The sequence below is a fragment of the Myotis brandtii genome, unplaced genomic scaffold, assembly GCF_000412655.1.
Source record: "Myotis brandtii unplaced genomic scaffold, ASM41265v1 scaffold506, whole genome shotgun sequence".
NCBI lineage: Eukaryota > Metazoa > Chordata > Mammalia > Chiroptera > Vespertilionidae > Myotis > Myotis brandtii.
Genome location: NW_005369287.1, coordinates 1,498,770 through 1,505,389, shown reverse-complemented (window position 1 = coordinate 1,505,389; position 6,620 = coordinate 1,498,770).

Genomic DNA, 6,620 nt, shown 5'->3' with positions numbered 1-6,620 from the left:
TTTGTTATGCAGCTAAAACTCACTAAGATAAAAATAAATATTATTAAGTGTGTATGATAAGAAATATTAAAATTTAATAAGCTAAGCTTTCTCCTTAAGAGGCTATAAAATAATAATTGAACAAACTTCAAAATATTAGAAAGATACAAATGTAGGATTTAATGAAATAGAACATGTAGATATTTTTAAAAACTGTTTTCTTTTAGAAGACCTGATACAAAAATATGTTGGCAATATTAATAAACATACGTAAGAGATGGTACAATTTAAAAACTTTAGAAATTAATGAAAACATACCTAGAAATAATTTGGATATTCCTGAGGGACATTAAAAACCCAACTGAAAAATAGAAGAGACTCATGATATTCACTTGTGGGAAGACAAGGCAAAGATGCCAGGTCTCTAATCAGTCTGTCAATTCAATACATTGTCCGTGAAAATACCAACAAAATGTTTTATAAACATTTATAGGTAATTTCAGGAGAACGGGGTCTCACCTGGGAGATCTTTAGCCTCAATATAACACATCAGTAATTAGAACAGTGTGATATTGTTTAGGCAAAAACTTACTGCTATCGCCTCATTTGAGAAATTTAAAAAACAAAAATAACTGAGGCTTTAAGGTGGAAATGACTCATTCAAGTCTCATAATGATCTGGTGACTGATTCAGGACCAAAGTTCTGGCCTCCTGAGTCTCAGGCCTGGCCTCTGTGTACTACACTATGAGTTACTACTGTTTACTGCAGCACGTGTAACTCTCTCGCAGGCTGTTAGACTAGCAGAGTTTATAAATCAGAGAATCTAGATTGTGCTGTGGTAAGAAACAGTCCCCCAAATTCCGTTGGTTAAAAAACGATTCTTCTTTTCTTGCTTACTTTATATGTCTGACATGGGTCAGTGTTGAAGTCGTGTCCACACAGTCACTCAGGGACCCAGGCTGATGGAGGCTGATCATCTTGTAGCTAGAATGTCTGGGCAATGTCTGAGAATCCCCCAGAGGCTTTTCATTGCCTCAGCCCAAAGTGGCATGTATCAGTTCCAGTCACATGTCATTGGTGACAGCTTGTCACTCAGCCCTGCCTGACTGCAAGAAGGCTGAAGAGTGAGGCATCATATCTGTCTGATTAAGGAAGAAAAGAACTGGCTATGGTAAGCCCTGGATTACACTTTCATGAAGTAAAGTGAAAGTAACTGAATTGTTAGGCTGATGATTCCGCTCTCTCTCTCTCTCTCTCTCTCTCTCTCTCTCTCTCTCTCTCTCTCCCAGTTGTTTGTTTTTTATTTTTTTAATGCATTCCTAAATACATGTGTCTCTGCCCCCATCCTGGAGTTGAAGAAATATCTGATCGTGTAAGTGAAATCAGTGTTCTGGCTGTGTGTGGTTAAAATGATAAGCAAAGGAAGAGGATCAAAACAATGGTTTGGAGGCTTGCCCAGGGTGCCAGGGATCTTCTTTATTTCTGGAGTGCAAGAAGACAGACCTGTATTTTACCAAAGAGTAACTTCTTGACCTGAAAGGGTTCATTCAGCTTCCTCAAATATTTATCCTTTTTATAGAAAAAAAAACAAAACAAAACACCTGCCTGTTGCCTATGTTAAAGGAAAAGTCTGAAGCAAACAGATAATTAGTAAACTCATGTAATTTTTAATTAATTCTCTTTCCATAGCAAAAGTTTTTGTTTTAATTTAATACAATTCAATTAAACATAGACACAAAAATTTCTATGTTTTAAATTTTTTTTCATTTATATAATTTACACCAAGAAGACAAAGGTCAATCAACTCTTGTTTTTCAAAAACTAGTTTATTGATTTTTAGAGAGAGAGGAAGGGAGAGAGAGAATAAGAGAGAGAGAGAGAGAGAGAGAGAGAGAGAGAGAGAGAGAGAAACATCTATGTGAAAGCATAAAATTGATTGGCTGCCTCCTGCATACCTCCTACTGGGGATTGAGCCCCCAGCCCAGAAATGTGCCCTGACCCAGAATCGAATGGGCAACCTTGCAGTACATGGGAAGTCACCCAACAACTGAGCCACACCAGCCAGGGCCAACTCTTTAATAAAGATTAGAAATCAAGGCAAAAGATATTCAGAAACTAATGTAACATCTTAAACTCTACTATTATGCCAAAATATAAAATATAGATACTTTTGAAGATCAATTCAAATTTTAAAGATTTGTCCTAAAGGGATAATCCTCCAATTTGGACACCATGCCCACAAATAGCTTTCAGTTATGTATAACATATACATGCATTGTATTTAACAGGCTACCATGTAGTCCTTAATATATTGATGTAGTCAATGTCATGAAAAGAACCCCATGACTTATTCTAAAGGACAAAGCAGGGAGCAGATTATAAAGTAACCTGTTTTGCAATCTATTTATGCAAAATAAAGCTATATATGGATGGATATATATGCACAGAGATTGGCTAAGCACAAAAGTGATGACTGTTTGGGTGGTGATATTTTGAGAGATTTTTCTTTATTTTTTTTATCGTGATTCCCCCTGCTTTTTTAAAAACAACATGGCTCTATAGATTTTGCAAATGTGCATTTATTTTCAAAAGAAATAAAGCTTTTTTAAAGAGTAGCTTTGGAGAACAAATTGTACATACATTCATGCATAATTACAAATCTGCATATTCTTTTTCAGACACTGGCTATTGGCCTACAGCTAGGTTTCCAGTAAGATCTTAGTATTCTTTTGAAATATTAACACTGTAGATATGTTTTACCTTTTAACCCTACACACACACACACCGTTTTAAGTTATGAAGAACAGTTTAAAATGTGAGTGACCTATATGTCATTAAGGATGGATTGTAACTGTTTTATTCTAGTGCCTAAACCATAGACCTTTAAATACGATCTCATTGTTGAGAAGCCAAACATATTATTTTTTGAAATTTAGAATAACTTGCTAACCTTTGTCTTCCTTTGTGTGAAAAGGGGAACAGTGTCCCTGACGGAGGAAAATGCTGCTTCTCAGGCATGGGAGTGTAAAACTGGAGGCAGGATCCCACACAGCGCCCTGGCAAATGTGAGGTTATGCTCTGATTCGCCCCTTGCATTTCAGGGGGGTGACATGTACCTCTCTTCTCCCCAAAGACACTCCCAATGCTTTTCCTGCCTTTCTGCTTTCAATTCTGGGCCCAGGTTTTAAGAACGAAAGAGATGGGTTGTGGGTTCCATAGAACACACGTGCTGCAGGGGGTCCTGGAGGGGGGTGCTCACACAGGCCAGGGAGAGAGGTTTGCAGACACCTGCTCTGCGCTGGCTTCCTGCATCTGCATGCTGTGCCGCCTGCTGCACTGGCCTCAGCTGTGCCAACGCCACGGCCCCTCGGGGCCAGGAGTGCCAAGAAAGAAACACAGCACTCCGGGGGCCAGAGGGACACAACCCCAGATACTAACGATGTGTCTGAACCCTGGAATTTCTGCCCCGAGAGATGCTGAAAAGAAATATGCCATTTAGTCAACAGCCTTCCTGGTGTGCTCATGTGGAGGTCTTTTAGTGACACGTTTCTCTTGAGTAGATTTCTCCTCTTTCTTCTTATTGTGCCTCCTTGGGTTGGGATGCATCTTTATGAAAACACTACACACGTTCATTTTTTTTTTTTTTTTTTTTTGAGGAAGCCTCTTGGTTTGCATTCTCAGCAAAGTATCGCTGGGTGTGGGTGCCGGTCAAAGTTCATGTACGGTCTGCCCGGGAGAAGGACGGAGGAGATAATTTTCTTAGCACTGCGCACAGATCACAGAGGAAGCATGGCTCCCCCCAAGGGATCCGTGCCATGCGAACATTTGGTTCCTAGTTTCCCGAGTCCTCTTTGTTTTTGAGCGTGACATTTCTTCATGCTCAGATGCATGCGTGATGGAACATTCTTTGTTGATGTTCTGAAATGTGTCTTGGAGTTATTTTGGCTCCGCGTAAAATAAGAATTGGGGAACTAAACTTTTCTGGCTGAAGTGCTAATCTTCTCTTTCCTGTTCTCAGTCCCCTGCCTTTCTCTAACCATGCACATTTGAATGCCTTTAAGCCCAAGACTGGTACTGAATGAGGCCTAGACCATTTTGTTGGAAACAGGGCAAATGAGAAGGCTCGCCAGGGAATCTGTGGGCCTTTCTGGTGGGGCGGGGAGAATGCCCTGAAGGGGAGTTCCTCGCAGCCTAATTGTTGAGGAATGATGGAAGTTCAACAGCATGGAAATTCGACTTCTCGCTTCAGCTGCAAAGGTGCTTACAAAGGTAGCTGGGCGATCTTTGCAATTTGCCTTCCTTCGAAAATCCAATTTGGAAGCGTCATTAAAGGGCACTAATTTAGTGTCTCGGGGGAATCTGTGTTTAAAGGAGCTTGTCGAGACAATCTTAGATGTTTGCCAATGTGTAGGTGAGCTCAACTCCCCAAGCTGGGGTTACCTGGTTACATGCAGGTGCTTTCATTTCAAACATGATACCAAACAAAGTCAAAAGCACCCCTTTCTCTCCTGACACCATCCTGGTTTCCTGACTTTAAAGTCAAGATGCTCTCAGTGCAAAAACACCTTTGTGACGGGCACAGTGTTGGTGCGTTTAGTGGTGGCTGACTTAGGACAGCTCAAGGGCCTTTAGGAATGGTAACTGATTCAAATCGTTTTTAAAAATGCAAACACTTTGGATGCCTCGAATCACTTACTGCTCCCAGAAGTATATTTCAGTCCCACCTTGGGACCCAAAACTCAAAATTGGATCGCAGAAAGTTCATTATCTACGTGGCCTCAAAGAAACAGGGGTCTTCCCCAGTTCCTAATTTGTTGGCAAAATATTATCACAAAAAAGGTAGAAAATTGAGCTGAAGCCAATTCGTTTTGTTCTGTGTTGGGATGCTTTCTGCGTTGCATTCAGTTTTGTCATCAAGTTCGTCCTTGCATCATTCAGATACTGAAACATGTGTCTTGTTCTTTGACATAATCTCTGGAGTTTGTGCTGAGTACACCCTGAGTGCCCCTCCTCCCACCCAGGGGCTATGGTTTCTAATCCCGTTTATAGCATCAAGTTCCATTTTCCTAGTAAATTCTCAGAGTAAAACCTGATTTGTTCTAGGAAGACTTTGTGTTAAGAGCAAGTGTTAAGTTTCTCTGAGTAGGTGACCCATCCATCCTTTCAAGAGATGCTGATGTCTAGTCCGCTCCAGAAGGAAAATCAAATCCAATGCCCTCTTCCCATGCAGTCCCAAATGTGGGCCTTTACGACACAGCACAGCTTGGCACAACAATCCCCCCTCCTCCCCGAGTGGGATTTTTCCTGAGTTGAGATAAAGGAACAGTAAGAGAATTAGAAATACCTTTTATAAGTTTGCCCTTGGATTCCATATGCCTGTTAAAAAGCTTTTGGCGAGGACTGAGGAGAAATAGATCGACATAAGGGTCTTGAATTCCTTAGGCTTCCTTTGCTGAAATCTCATACAGCAGATCCATTCTTATTCCAGCAATAGCTGATCCCCAGGGAGACAATTTCTAATATTTGGAAAACACAGTAATTATCTATTCATCAAGGACTAGTACACCTATTTCTTTCCACATTTTCTGGAACGATGCATAGTATCTGTTTGATATTTATAGTCACTCTCTTAGCCTATATGAACATGGCTACGCCTGTTGAAATTGCATTTCCATAAAAAGTGGAAGGCACATCCTTACGAAAACTGCTTATAATGTCTGTCACTGGAAAGGGACGTCCATAAATGAAACTGAAAGGACGTGGAATTTTTTCATGATGTGGTTTATGCTAGTTATTGGTTGTCTATTCCTGGGGTGACTACTTGCAGCTGGGAAAGTTGACTTTCTCCTCTTCAATTTATTGGGGAACGGGGGTGTTCACTGCACCAGATCCGGAGTTATTCAGCATCTATATTTCAGAAGCTCAATTGCTGGATACTGTCGAAATGAGCTTTGGCAATCCCATGCAGGCATGCACAACTATAATTTGGCTTCACATTAATAACAACCTAGCAAAGAAGCCCGGGATCGAATGCCTTGTTCTCAGCTGGGGGCAGAAAGCCAGCGTGATACATCTTGGCTGGTGACTTAGAATGTTGGGAAAGTAGGCGCTGCAAGCACTCAGGATGGGTGGGTGGCATTCCGGAAATGTACTCCCATTCCTCCAGGATTCCTGTGTGTGTGTGTGTGTGTGTGTGTGTGTGTGTGTGTGTGTGTGTGATGTGTACCCTGAGACAATGAAAAAGACACACACACAGATTTACAGAAAATAAATAATAAAAACAGCACATCTCCAGAACAAGTGGGAAAGGCGACGCTTTTGTCTCTTCCAATGTCAACTCCGTTCCCTGCCCCACACCCTGCCCTGCCCGCGTTTCCGCAGCATCTTTCTGATTCTAAACTAGAGCTCCGCGGGTGGGCAGTGGTCCGGGCGGTTGCCCACAGGGAGTGCATTGGCGCCGCGCACCTGACTTTGGGTCTTGCCCGAATCCCCGAGAGCCCTGAGGCTCCGGATTCCTGGGGTGGAGTGAGGTGTGGTGGTGGGGTATTCTCTGCAGAGTTGGCCTGGAAAGTGAGCGCGGACTGAGCGAGCTGAGCAAGGCTTGGCCAAGTGTCCGGGGAGCCTCCAGGCGCCGGGAGCG